The following is a 13,758-nucleotide window of genomic DNA, read 5'->3' on the forward strand; positions in this document are numbered from 1 at the left end:
CTGTGCTGCTGCTCCCTATTTGTGGCAAACCAAAATGTGACCATCATTTTCAAACGAACAGAACCTGAATTCATCCAAAAACACCATCTCCTGCCGTTCCTGTCCCCGGTGATGTTCCTTCACTATTGCTGTCTAGCATGTTTCTGCACATTTGACAAAGGTAGGTGGAGTAGTGGATGATGACTTGCATGTAACTCATGTCCTAATAAACAGTGACGGACTGTCACCCCTGATGTGTAAGATGTGTTACACTGTTTCACAGTTGTGCCAGAGCTGAGGAGAACTCAGATCTGTTCTGCATTGCCATTTATATGAGGTGTCGATGTTCTCGGGGGATGTCCTGGGTGGTACAACCTGACCCATCTCATCGCATTCTGCGGCCTTCTGTAAACCACTCTGCACACACCTGTTGCACAGCCAAAACACTGTTCCACGTCATCAGCAATTTTCCGTATGGATGCATCACATTCTCTCATGCCCATAATACGCCCTCTTTCAGACTCAGCTCTGACATGTGTCTGGGAGGTGTTCTGTATGTCCACTCAGATCTCACTGATCCATTACCTACTAATGTGCATGTCCTGTGAATATGAACGTCTTATCTCTAGTCATTCAAGGTGTTCTTTTTTCCTGCTCCCTATCTGTGGCAAACCAAAATGTGACCATCATTTTCAAACGAACAGAACCTGAATTCATCCAAAAACACCATCTCCTGCCGCCGTTGGATAAGCAGCTGAGCAGCAAGTCGTATACTCCTAGCTCACTCATTTGTTACATAGTTTAATTCTTAATTTCTTTGCGTGTTTTTGGTACTTGCATTGTTTAATTCATAAATTTCGGGCGTATTATAGTATTTGAGAGTTGTAGCATCGCGTTTTAGTACCTGAATAGTGTAAATTCGCGTAGTCGTTTGTCTACTGTTTTTGTTTTGAACGGCCAGTGTCGGTTGGTCACAGTGTGCTCCCTGCCGCCGTTGGATAAGCAGCTGAGCAGCAAGTCGTATACTCCTAGCTCACTCATTTGTTACATAGTTTAATTCTTAATTTCTTTGCGTGTTTTTGGTACTTGCATTGTTTAATTCATAAATTTCGGGCGTATTATAGTATCTGAGAGTGTAGCATCGCGTTTTAGTACCTGAATAGTGTAATTTCGCTTAGGCTCCTTCCGCCGCCGAGCAGTGTCAGCAGTGCGCAAGTAGCAGCATTACTGCATTTACTAGGCAATCTTGTATTTTAATAACCGTTTAAATTTTGTCGATTTGTTTGCGCTCTCTGTAGATTAGTTCAGACGTTCTTTGCAAAACAGTTTTTAGCATGGATAGGGACTGCAACTGCTGTGTTCGGATGCAGGCTGAGTTGGCATCCCTTCGCTCACAACTTCAGGCAGTGTTGGCTTCGGTCACACAGCTTGAGGCTGTTGCCAATGGGCATCACTGTGGGGGTCCGGATGGGGGTTTGTCGGGGACGGCCAGCTCGTCCCACGCATCCCCTGATCGGACTAAGACTGTGGTTGCCCGGGATACTGCCCGCATTGAGGCTGATCCCTCACCTGTAGTAGAGTGGGAGGTCGTTTCAAGGTGTGGCAGGGGGCGAAAGACATTCCGGAGGGCTGAACGGAAAGCCTCTCCAGTTTGTCTGACGAACCGGTTTCAGGCTCTGTCTCAGGCTGATACTGATCTTCGGCCTGACACGGCTGCTTGTCCTGTTCCAGAGGTTGCCCCTCAGTCTGCAAGATCCGGGCAGTTGCAGAGGGTGGGCTTACTGGTAGTTGGGAGCTCCAACGTCAGGCGCGTAATGGGGCCCCTTAGGGAAATGGCAGCAAGAGAGGGGAAGAAAACCAATGTGCACTCCGTGTGCATACCGGGGGGAGTCATTCCAGATGTGGAAAGGGTGCTTCCGGATGCCATGAAGGGTACAGGGTGCACCCATCTGCAGGTGGTCGCTCATGTCGGCACCAATGATGTGTGTCGTTATGGATCGGAGGAAATCCTCTCTGGCTTCCGGCGGCTATCTGATTTGGTGAAGACTGCCAGTCTCGCTAGCGGGATGAAAGCAGAGCTCACCATCTGCAGCATCGTCGACAGGACTGACTGCGGACCTTTGGTACAGAGCCGAGTTGAGGGTCTGAATCAGAGGCTGAGACGGTTCTGCGACCGTGTGGGCTGCAGATTCCTCGACTTGCGCCATAGGGTGGTGGGGTTTCGGGTTCCACTGGATAGATCAGGAGTCCACTACACGCAACAAGCGGCTACACGGGTAGCAGGGGTTGTGTGGCGTGGGCTGGGCAGTTTTTTAGGTTAGATGGCCTTGGGCAAGTACAGAAAGGGCAACAGCCTCAACGGGTGCGGGGCAAAGTCAGGACATGCAGGGACCAAGCAGCAATCGGTATTGTAATTGTCAACTGTCGAAGCTGCGTTGGTAAAGTACCGGAACTTCAAGCGCTGATAGAAAGCACCGAAGCTGAAATCGTTATAGGTACAGAGAGCTGGCTTAAGCCAGAGATAAATTCTGCCGAAATTTTTACAAAGGTACAGACGGTGTTTAGAAAGGATAGATTGCATGCAACCGGTGGTGGAGTGTTCGTTGCTGTTAGTAGTAGTTTATCCTGTAGTGAAGTAGAAGTGGATAGTTCCTGTGAATTATTATGGGTGGAGGTTACACTCAACAACCGAACTAGGTTAATAATTGGCTCCTTTTACCGACCTCCCGACTCAGCAGCATTAGTGGCAGAACAACTGAGAGAAAATTTGGAATACATTTCACATAAATTTTCCCAGCATGTTATAGTCTTAGGTGGAGATTTCAATTTACCAGATATAGACTGGGACACTCAGATGTTTAGGACGGGTGGTAGGGACAGAGCATCGAGTGACATTATACTGAGTGCACTATCCGAAAATTACCTCGAGCAATTAAACAGAGAACCGACTCGTGGAGATAACATCTTGGACCTACTGATAACAAACAGACCCGAACTTTTCGACTCTGTATGTACAGAACAGGGAATCAGTGATCATAAGGCCGTTGCAGCATCCCTGAATATGGAAGTTAATAGGAATATAAAAAAAGGGAGGAAGGTTTATCTGTTTAGCAAGAGTAATAGAAGGCAGATTTCAGACTACCTAACAGATCAAAACGAAAATTTCTGTTCCGACACTGACAATGTTGAGTGTTTATGGAAAAAGTTCAAGGCAATCGTAAAATGCGTTTTAGACAGGTACGTGCCGAGTAAAACTGTGAGGGACGGGAAAAACCCACCGTGGTACAACAACAATGTTAGGAAACTACTGCGAAAGCAAAGAGAGCTCCACTCCAAGTTTAAACGCAGCCAAAACCTCTCAGACAAACAGAAGCTAAACGATGTCAAAGTTAGCGTAAGGAGGGCTATGCGTGAAGCGTTCATTGAATTCGAAAGTAAAATTCTATGTACCGACTTGACAGAAAATCCTAGGAAGTTCTGGTCTTACGTTAAATCAGTAAGTGGCTCGAAACAGCATATCCAGACACTACGGGATGATGATGGCATTGAAACAGAGGATGACACGCGTAAAGCTGAAATACTAAACACCTTTTTCCAAAGCTGTTTCACAGAGGAAGACCGCACTGCAATTCCTTCTCTAAATCCTCGCACAAACGAAAAAATGGCTGACATCGAAATAAGTGTCCAAGGAATAGAAAAGCAACTGGAATCACTGAATAGAGGAAAGTCCACTGGACCTGACGGGATACCAATTCGATTCTACACAGAGTACGCGAAAGAACTTGCCCCCTTCTAACAGCCGTGTACCGCAAGTCTCTAGAGGAACGGAGAGTTCCAAATGATTGGAAAAGAGCACAGATAGTCCCAGTCTTCAAGAAGGGTCGTCGAGCAGATGCGCAAAACTATAGACCTATATCTCTTACGTCGATCTCTTGTAGAATTTTAGAACATGTTTTTTGCTCGCATATCATGTCATTTCTGGAAACCCAGAATCTACTATGTAGGAATCAACATGGATTCCGGAAACAGCGATCGTGTGAGACCCAACTCGCTTTATTTGTTCATGAGACCCAGAAAATATTAGATACAGGCTCCCAGGTAGATGCTATTTTTCTTGACTTCCGGAAGGCGTTCGATACAGTTCCGCACTGTCGCCTGATAAACAAAGTAAGAGCCTACGGAATATCAGACCAGCTGTGTGGCTGGATTGAAGAGTTTTTAGCAAACAGAACACAGCATGTTGTTATCAATGGAGAGACGTCTATAGACGTTAAAGTAACCTCTGGCGTGCCACAGGGGAGTGTTATGGGACCATTGCTTTTCACAATATATATAAATGACTTAGTAGATAGTGTCGGAAGTTCCATGCGGCTTTTCGCGGATGATGCTGTAGTATACAGAGAAGTTGCAGCATTAGAAAATTGTAGCGAAATGCAGGAAGATCTGCAGCGGATAGGCACTTGGTGCAGGGAGTGGCAACTGACCCTTAACATAGACAAATGTAATGTATTGCGAATACATAGAAAGAAGGATCCTTTATTGTATGATTATATGATAGCGGAACAAACACTGGTAGCAGTTACTTCTGTAAAATATCTGGGAGTATGCGTGCGGAACGATTTGAAGTGGAATGATCATATAAAATTAATTGTTGGTAAGGCGGGTACCAGGTTGAGATTCATTGGGAGAGTGCTTAGAAAATGTAGTCCATCAACAAAGGAGGTGGCTTACAAAACACTCGTTCGACCTATACTTGAGTATTGCTCATCAGTGTGGGATCCGTACCAGATCGGTCTGACGGAGGAGATAGAGAAGATCCAAAGAAGAGCGGCGCGTTTCGTCACAGGGTTATTTGGTAACCGTGATAGCGTTACGGAGATGTTTAATAAACTCAAGTGGCAGACTCTGCAAGAGAGGCGCTCTGCATCGCGGTGTAGATTGCTCGCCAGGTTTCGAGAGGGTGCGTTTCTGGATGAGGTATCGAATATATTGCTTCCCCCTACTTATACCTCCCGAGGAGATCACGAGTGTAAAATTAGAGAGATTAGAGCGCGCACGGAGGCTTTCAGACAGTCGTTCTTCCCGCGAACCATACGCGACTGGAACAGGAAAGGGAGGTAATGACAGTGGCACGTAAAGTGCCCTCCGCCACACACCGTTGGGTGGCTTGCGGAGTACCAATGTAGATGTAGATGTAGAATGACCTATATGTTGTTGGATGCCTAAGTTATCACGAAAATTTTTGTACTTCCCTCCTTTGTCCATCAACTAAATTATTTCTTCTGTTATTCAAAGTTTCTTCACAGTTACCTTCCTTGTACTTGTAGTTGTCCGTCTAACTACTGTGATTGCCCATTTTAGAGATGGTCATTGCTCGTCAACTGAACAGCTTACTGCGGTTTCACTATCGCAATACTTACAGCCTCAGAGAACTTCAAACATACATCATCATTCTTCAGTACTTCAGTATCCCATCTCTTTGCACATTGATTCTTCCAGAGGAGTCCCTTACATGTCATCGTACAATTCATCATTACCAAGTTGTGTGCTGGGTCTATACCTTCTCCTGGGATGCCTTACAGTAGAATATCTGATACCAGAATCTCTGTCCGATTATGGTGTAATCCATCTGGAATCTTCCTGTATCTCAAGGCCTTTCCCAAATGTACCTCCTTCCTCATGTGATTTTTGATCAATGTGTTTGTTATTACTGGTTGTAATTTATTGCTGACTTCAATTAGTCTTTCTCAGCCCTCATTTTTACTACCAAGTTTACATTCTCTGTAACTTTTTCCTATATTCCTTCCCTGACCACCTTGTTCTAACCCCCATGGCTATTAGATTTTCATTTCCCTTTATGTACTGAATCACCCATTCAATATCCTCATATACTCTCACTCTCTCTTCATCTTCTGCTTGTGATATTGGCACGTGTATCTGAACTATCGTTGTTGGCATTGGTTTGCCATTTATGATAATGAGAACACTCCTATCACTGAACTTCTCAGTGTAACTCACTTTTTGTCCTATCTTCCTATTATAATGAATCCTACTCCTATTATAGCATTTTCTGCTGCTGTTGAAATTATCCTATATTCATTTGAGCAGAAGTCCTTATCTTTTCTCCATTGTCCTTTTCTCTTTTCCAATTTGCTTCATTAACACCCCATTATATGTAGGTTTAGCCTTTGCATTCTCCTTTTCAGATTCTTAAGCTTCCCTAAAATGTTCAGGCTTCTGACAATCCACATTCTGAATCATAGAATGTTACCCTTTCATTGGTTATTCTATCTTCTTCTCGTGGTTTCCTCCCTTCTGGCAGTCCCCTCCCAAAGATCGTAATGGTGAACAAATCTGGAATCTTTTGGCGGTTTTGTTACAACTATGAGGGGTAGGCAAGCAACTGTTTTGTTGTGAGTGAAATGAGCAAATTTTGAAAATTATCATAAGAACTGTGTTGCAAGAACTGTTATAAAATGATTTATGTATTCATACTATCACATTTCAACAAATTAAATTCTCGATTGCAAGGACATAGCAGGCTATTCTCAAAGGGGAGGTGGGGGGGTGGGGGCAATTTGTTAAAGAGGACCTTAAAAAGGCTCATGCCTTGCATTTTATGCTGAAAATACACGTATTTATTTATAACTTTGTGTTTATAATTTGCTTTTGGGAAGCCCATAAAAATTGTATTTAGTCTATAAAATTAAGCACAAAAATCATTTCTAAGAATCTTAAAGTGGGGTTAAATAACTTATAAAGTTGAACAGGTTCATATCTCTTTTGACAGTGGCTATCTTTCGCCTACTACAATCTTGTATTTAAATTTACAACTTATCTGAAACCAAGTCATAATTTCTTCAGCACATCAAAGCATCTCAAGTTCCTCAATTCAGTCTCAAATTTTACTGAAGTATCTTTCATTTCATTAAAATTCTTAATTTCCTTAAGTCACCAAAACTTTTTAAAATTATTATTTCAATGGTCAACTTGAAATTATAGTAGCCAAATTTATTTATAAAAGAAAAAAAAACTGCATAAATATTATGAGCTACTGTTTTGGGATCTTTACATTGATTAACCCAGTTACTTCAGTTAGGCTTCTAATGTTTGCTGCAACCTCGTAAATGAGTTTGTATTTATTTATGATAATATGGTCATACAACCTTTGATGCCAATAATGTCCACTACGATGTACAATGTACGTCTTTGTTTAAATAACATTTATTTTCAAATACATCAGAGTTGTGAGTTGGACTCACTGTTCCAAGAATATTGCAAAGAAGACATTTCACAGTAGAACATTTTTCTTGCAGTAAAACTGAAGACATGATACTGTATATCACTGTTCCGCAAGTGAGTCATATTTATGCACAGGTACATAACACAAAATTACCATCGCTAGCAGCACTCCAAAGTAAAAGTGGCTCTTAGTGCTGGGACTCCCCGAAAAGATGTTTGGCTCGCCTTCGATGCAGCTGTTTTCATTTAAGCAGAGACGTTGCATCTTTAATTAAATTGAAATCTGTCGGAAAAGAAAGGAATTCAGAAGGAACTGGCTATGACCTATACTAAGGGACCAACCCTGGCTTTTACCTAAATTAAAAATGGGATATCACAGAAAAGTATTTTGAAGTTTGCCGGTGGATGGATTCGCATCACCTTGCCTCCTGAATCCAGGGACTGTAAGCTCAGTGCCACAAAATGCAGAGCTACCCTGCTTGGTGGAGAATTTGCAAAAGCTGGTTGCTGTACATTGTTTCCAAATAAAGTAAAATGCATCACAACAAAATATAGATTTCTGATAGTGCATGAATGTATATATATTTTAAGATTTAACTGTGCAGGAGGTTTGTGGATTCAGTTATTATAGTATTACAAGAGTGTAAATAAATTTTGAATGATTGAGGGGGGGCTGCAGGGTGCAGTTGTCCCAGATGAATTTGAGCAGTGCACTGAAAAAACATTTTAGAAATGAACTAACTGTAAAATGTGCTATCATCACACACTCCTTCCACTCTCCAAAAATTGAGTGTTGCTCGGGTGACCAGATATTTTGCCATTTGGGCTACTAATGATGGAATATTGAGCAAATTTTTTAAAGAAAAATTTTGTTGATCATCGAGATTTTTGGGCGATACAGGAAGTCAGAGACTATTATTATGCACTGATTTTAATTTAGTGTTACTTGTAATGATATTTAACATTCTGCTGCATTGTCAAATACTGAAATATTGCCACCTCAAAGTTCTACCCATCTCCAAATAATGCCTCAAGTGCCAACATTAAACTGCTATTGATAGATAATTAGGCTATTATAGTAGCATGTACATATTTTTAAGTAATCACGCTGTTAGCAGACGAATGATTATCGGTTTTCCTATACTTCCTTGTGACAAAATTTACCCATAATTAGAAAGCATCAGAACAGCATGCATCACCAAAACAATAAATGACAGCACTTGCATTAAATAAAATGCAAGTACGAACTGAACTCAAGTAAGGCCAACAATCTAGAATAAGGTTGGTCTTAGATAAAGTAGGGCAAGGCGATAGTGCTATAGCTATAGTGATAGTTTAAATCTGTCGAACGCCTTTTTCAATGGCAATAGTGCATTCTCTTTTCCATTGTAAAACTGAAAATCAAAATTTAAGCGATGATAAAAAATTTTTGTTCAACGGCAGTACAGTCCAGTATTGATAAGCCACTCAGGCAAAATTGCCACAAGTATTGAGGCAATCATCCCACCGATACATCAGGCTGAAGTCACCCATTTGGTAGAACACCTTGTCTTGTTGCATAAAGATGTCTGTAAATGTCTGCTGCACGTCCTCGTACAGTGGGAATCGTCAACCCTTCAACGCCTTTTTTTTTAAGGGACCGAAGGTGTGGTGTGTAACTTCTAAGTTATGACATTTGCTGTTTGGGAATGTGTGTTTTCATGAAGTGGCAGCACCCTTTGTCACACTATTCCATAATAATGCTTTTCAACAGACATGCTGCCCCATATATATTCTTCATTCTCCGACGGATGTCTACCACTGTTTGTTCTTTGGCAGCCAAGCAAAGAATAACAGCACACTGGTCGTGTTTGGGCGCATGTGTTAGTAATGTCCGCATTTACTGTATGCATGTAACAAAGACACGAATGCCACACTAAGCCCTTGCCCACATGTCTGTGCTTGTATATCTGCATCAGACTCGCACTACATTTGCACATATATGCTGCACCAATGCTCTCGAATGGATGCTTTTAGATCTCCCCCTTTTATCTTTCAATTTGAATGTATGGCAGCTTGGTCATGTGTTATTTCATTTAGGTGATTGGGGGATTCAGACCACCCCTTTGGCTACATCCTTGCCAATTGAAATGTAAGATATTTGCAGTGTGATTTAAAAACCTACTATGATTTTTATTACATATTAGCCCCTTTGTAAGAGTTACATCTGCAACTATTTAACTGCAATACAAATGGACAGTTATCCAAAAAACTAATGATATGTAACCATTTTTGGTGTGATTTACTTCCTTGAACATCTCATGTGTGAGGAGCAGGGAGGAGGGGGGAGTTAAGCACCCAGTGATATGGATTCCTGTGCTATGTCCTCTTGCCACAGTCACAGCTTCTTATGCTTGTTCACTGACTAGACAGACTGTTGTAAACACACATAATCTTCTTTCTATCTGCAAAAGTTGTTTTCAAAACTGATATGGAAGATACATGAGATACTTATCGTGTGATCCTGAAAATTATTTTAAAAATGTAAATTGGTAATAAAATGTACAAAATATACAGAGTAATTTTTGATGTGTACAGAAATTTCCGTCGTGGAAAGTACAGACAATTTGCATGGTGAAATTTTCTCTTGAAATTGTAATATGCGTACCAGCCTAGTGAATAAAACTTTTTGCCGCATGCCAAAATGATACGTAAGTTTTTTCGAACTGGTATCAAGAAAGTGGCTGCAGCTGTAATAGGCAGCCAAGAAAGGGTGTTTTATAAATTAGAAAACAACATTCAGCTTTTTCATTTCATTTCCCCTTCAGTATTTCAGTCTACATTTACACACAAAAATATCTTTCACCAGTGTATTACATGTTCAAAACTCTTGTAGAAGTGCAGGCTTCAAACCTAAACAGGAACTGAAATAAAAAGGATGAATATTTCATTCTAATTCATCAGACAGCTCTTTTTGTGTGTTTGTGTATTCAAGCTGCAGTGGTTTCTCGCATTTAGCCCTTCAGACTTAACATTTTGGCATAAATAGTAATTTTTATGCCTAACTCTCCACGAAAAAACAAAAGAGATATTTTAGATTAGAAATTAACTGTACTTTCCACAGGTAAAGTTTCACAACACACTGAAAAGTCACCCAGTGTATTACTAAGGCACTGTTAAATCTGAAATGTGACAGTCCCAGGAGTCATACATTTTTTGACAGTTTCATACAAAATTGTACCAGAGTAAGGACTGATGTCAGCATACTATCAGTGTAATCAAACTGCTCCAAGTGGATTTAATGAGGTTTAAAAATCCCCATTAATTCCCACAAAATGCTTAGCACAGATGAAAAAATGTAACAATCGAGACTTACGTGTCATTGGAATTAAATGTTATTTTCTTCTCAGGGTGTCCAAAATGTAGCTACCAATTGCAGACATTTTGTGGTGAGACTGGAACAATCATAACAAAAAGATCATGTGATCATGAAATGAAAGGAAAGAGTGGCATGTAAAAAAGTTAAAACTTTTTTCACTTTTTCAAGGTTTTGTTGGTAGAACCACAACATTACCTCCAATGAACAATGACCTGCATACTCACAGGCTAAAGTTCTTGGACAATACTTGCACACAAACATATAATAAGGATAATATTGAACCAGCCAGACCAGTCACAAGTTTTATAATCATTGAACTGTAAGTGCAGGAATAAAATAAATATCAAGAATTGACATTCTGTTTATAGCAACAGAGTTGATTTTTCAGTCTATTCCTTTTCATTACAGCATTCACTTAATACTTGCATCATTTCTATAACTACACTGTGGTGCACTGTACGACCATGATTCACATATTAACTGCATTCATGGATGTATATACCTTCCTTGTAAGCGCAAAGTTAAAAATGTGTTTATTACTTTTTCAGGAACATCCAATTAAAATTTCATATGTAGGTTTCACGTGATGTTAAGTATGTATAATAAAAAATCATCCCTTGCTTTGACATGAAACAACATCCCATTTTTGTGAGAGTCAACTCCAGACTCGTGATAATGCTTTCCCAAGTACTGTCATCTGTTTTGCACACTAAGCAGGAAGGGCTGTACAAGCAATTGTTAAAAACTGTTCTGCATGTAGCAACTTCACTAGCTTTTTTAAAAAATATGTACAGTTTATGTTAGCAGCTAACATTTTGATATTGCATTCCTTTCAGTGGATGCTTTCTGCGTAAAAATTTCAGTACAGGTTTTGACATTGTGAGACTGGACCACACACTTGTTAGTCAAATATATGCATTATTTGTGTTCCTACCACAAATTCATTTTTAATATTAATTCTACAGCTTATCAGAAACAGGCAGTTGAAGTGGAAGCTGGTCACCTGTGATAGGAGATACTGTTTTACTTACACTTACACTTCAAGGGTAGAAACTGGATTTGGTAGTAAGAATTTATACAGACACTCCATTTGTCTTTTAGATGACAAGCTATTTCTCTTACTAGCTGCTTCTGATAAGCAACTTAGTAGGCTTGATATAAAAATGCCTTCCATTTAGTAGGTAACACAGAAGTGTCCATATCTTATGAGGATTAAATAAGCTGAGTAGAAGATTACATTTAACTATGTGAATATGGACTGCACATACGTAATGCTGGAAATAAAAAACAAATCTATGCAACAAGTTTCAGCAATGACAAAAATTAAATATTATTTTGCAAAAGCAAGATTTCTAAAATAAAAACAGGAACAGCAAGAACAATAACACTGTCAATTTCATTGAAAGTGTAAATAAGCTTGGAGGTCCAAATGTTTCTGGCATGTTGAGGAAGACAGTAAAATCTCTTGTAATATTTAGTAATAAATTCAGCTGAAAAGAAATTTACTGTCCTACAAATTGAAAATCGACAAAAATGGCTGTAATAAATACCATCAAAAATAACTAAAATTATAATCTGTTCTGTGATTGAATTGAAAGTAAGATGAGTAAAAGAAAAAATTATACCAAAGAGTCATGGTAAAGTTAACTACACCCATTGGAGTACCGCACAGATGTAATTATGTCTTAATTAATGTAAAGCTACCATAACTACTGTTAGTTCAAAGTGGAGATTGTTTGTTGCAGAATTCAATATATAAAATTATTGAGAAGGAAAGTATTCACAGAAGTACAACAGGCCTTAAGTTTAAGGATTGGAGCAATTTGTAATATTATTAAAACTGCTATTGAACCGGAAACAAAATATTTACTCAAGTATTTATGAGCACAAAATACTGAACAGGGAATTATAAATACAAAATGAAAAAAAGCCAACCAAAATTAAAAAAGAAAACTTTTTTTTTACTTTGATAGCTGATCTTTATAAATTTTTATGAGCTGAATCCAAATCTAGCCTTAGTTTTTTTGTTTCACCCATAGTTTTTATCATATAGTATGAAAATCCTATGCTATATGCTAAATGGGGAAATTAATGAAACACTTTGTTACAGCATAAGCATGGTTTGTATTTACAGTAAGCTATTTAAAACAATGATATGTGTTGATAAAGGTTTCACTTGTCAGCTGGAATTGGTTTGTATTTTCTTTCTCTTTTTTTCTTTGAAGCTTCTTGTGTAGCTTTTTCTATGATGAGTCACTTGCTGAACCTCTCGGTGAAGTGACCAACAATAGTCCCCCATGTTCCAGCAGCCTTGGTAGTGTTTTTCCATCACTTTAATGTCTTGGTGAAAGCGGTCTCCTTGCTCCTCACTAACATCTCACACATTGTCTGGGAAGTAATCAAGGTGACTGCTCAAAAAGTGAACTTTCAGGCTCATTAAACATCCTAAAGTTTTAAACTTCTTTAAACCAGCTTTGTTGTCCTGGCGTAGTTGTGTCGCCAAGTAATATTCTGACAGTAGGTCAGTAACGCATGTCACAATGTTGCCCGTGAGGGCGGAGCACTCGCATGTATCATATGTTGCAGTGGAAACAGAGCGTTGGACATAGGTGCAGGTGCACAGTATGTGTGTGTTCGTAGGATGGTGGGACACTGAACCCTGTATGACGTTCGGAGATAGTTTGTAATGAAACAAAAATCTATACCGAGGATCGGTCATCGATGTCGGCAATGTAGAATGCCCACGGAAAACGTAGAGAAAGAAATGGGGTCACTGTAACCTTTACTGAGCCTGAGGAAGGTAACGTCGATGCGTTAACAGCTTGTAGAAGTGACTTCGTCTGTTAAGAAGCAGGTGGAGCCATCGAGGTAGCTATAATCGACACGTCAGCACCAGTGTCGACCAGAAAAGCTAGATCTGACGCAATGTCAATCACATAGAAATGACCACTCGACTGGGCGGACGAGTGAACTGAGCGTAATGTAAGAGGACGCCTGTTAGGTTCCCCGCAGGAATCGGTGTCTCTTCGTTCCTGCGGTCGGTGTTTGGGTGTTGGCATGGCAACTTCCACTTCTTGGTGTCGTCGCCGAACACGTTGTGGTACCAGCAGAAAGGGTGAGCAGGGTGAGGAGGAGGTGGAGACTGCGACAGCGGGGACAGCTTGTCCTCATTGATTTGT

At 40.2% G+C, this 13,758-nt stretch overlaps 1 protein-coding gene across 1 annotated transcript in view; it reads right to left on the minus strand.

Annotated features, from left to right (window-relative positions):
• Positions 1-13,758, minus strand: part of LOC124606908 (DNA repair protein RAD51 homolog 4-like) — a 204,654-nt gene that overhangs the window by 3,463 nt on the left and 187,433 nt on the right. Inside the window, exon 5 of the transcript XR_006978748.1 lies at positions 10,577-10,655. The gene's annotated coding sequence lies outside the window, so the exon portion shown is untranslated. The remainder of the gene's footprint in view (positions 1-10,576; positions 10,656-13,758) is intronic.

The sequence above is a fragment of the Schistocerca americana genome, chromosome 1 (assembly GCF_021461395.2).
Source record: "Schistocerca americana isolate TAMUIC-IGC-003095 chromosome 1, iqSchAmer2.1, whole genome shotgun sequence".
In the NCBI taxonomy this organism is placed as follows: domain Eukaryota; kingdom Metazoa; phylum Arthropoda; class Insecta; order Orthoptera; family Acrididae; genus Schistocerca; species Schistocerca americana.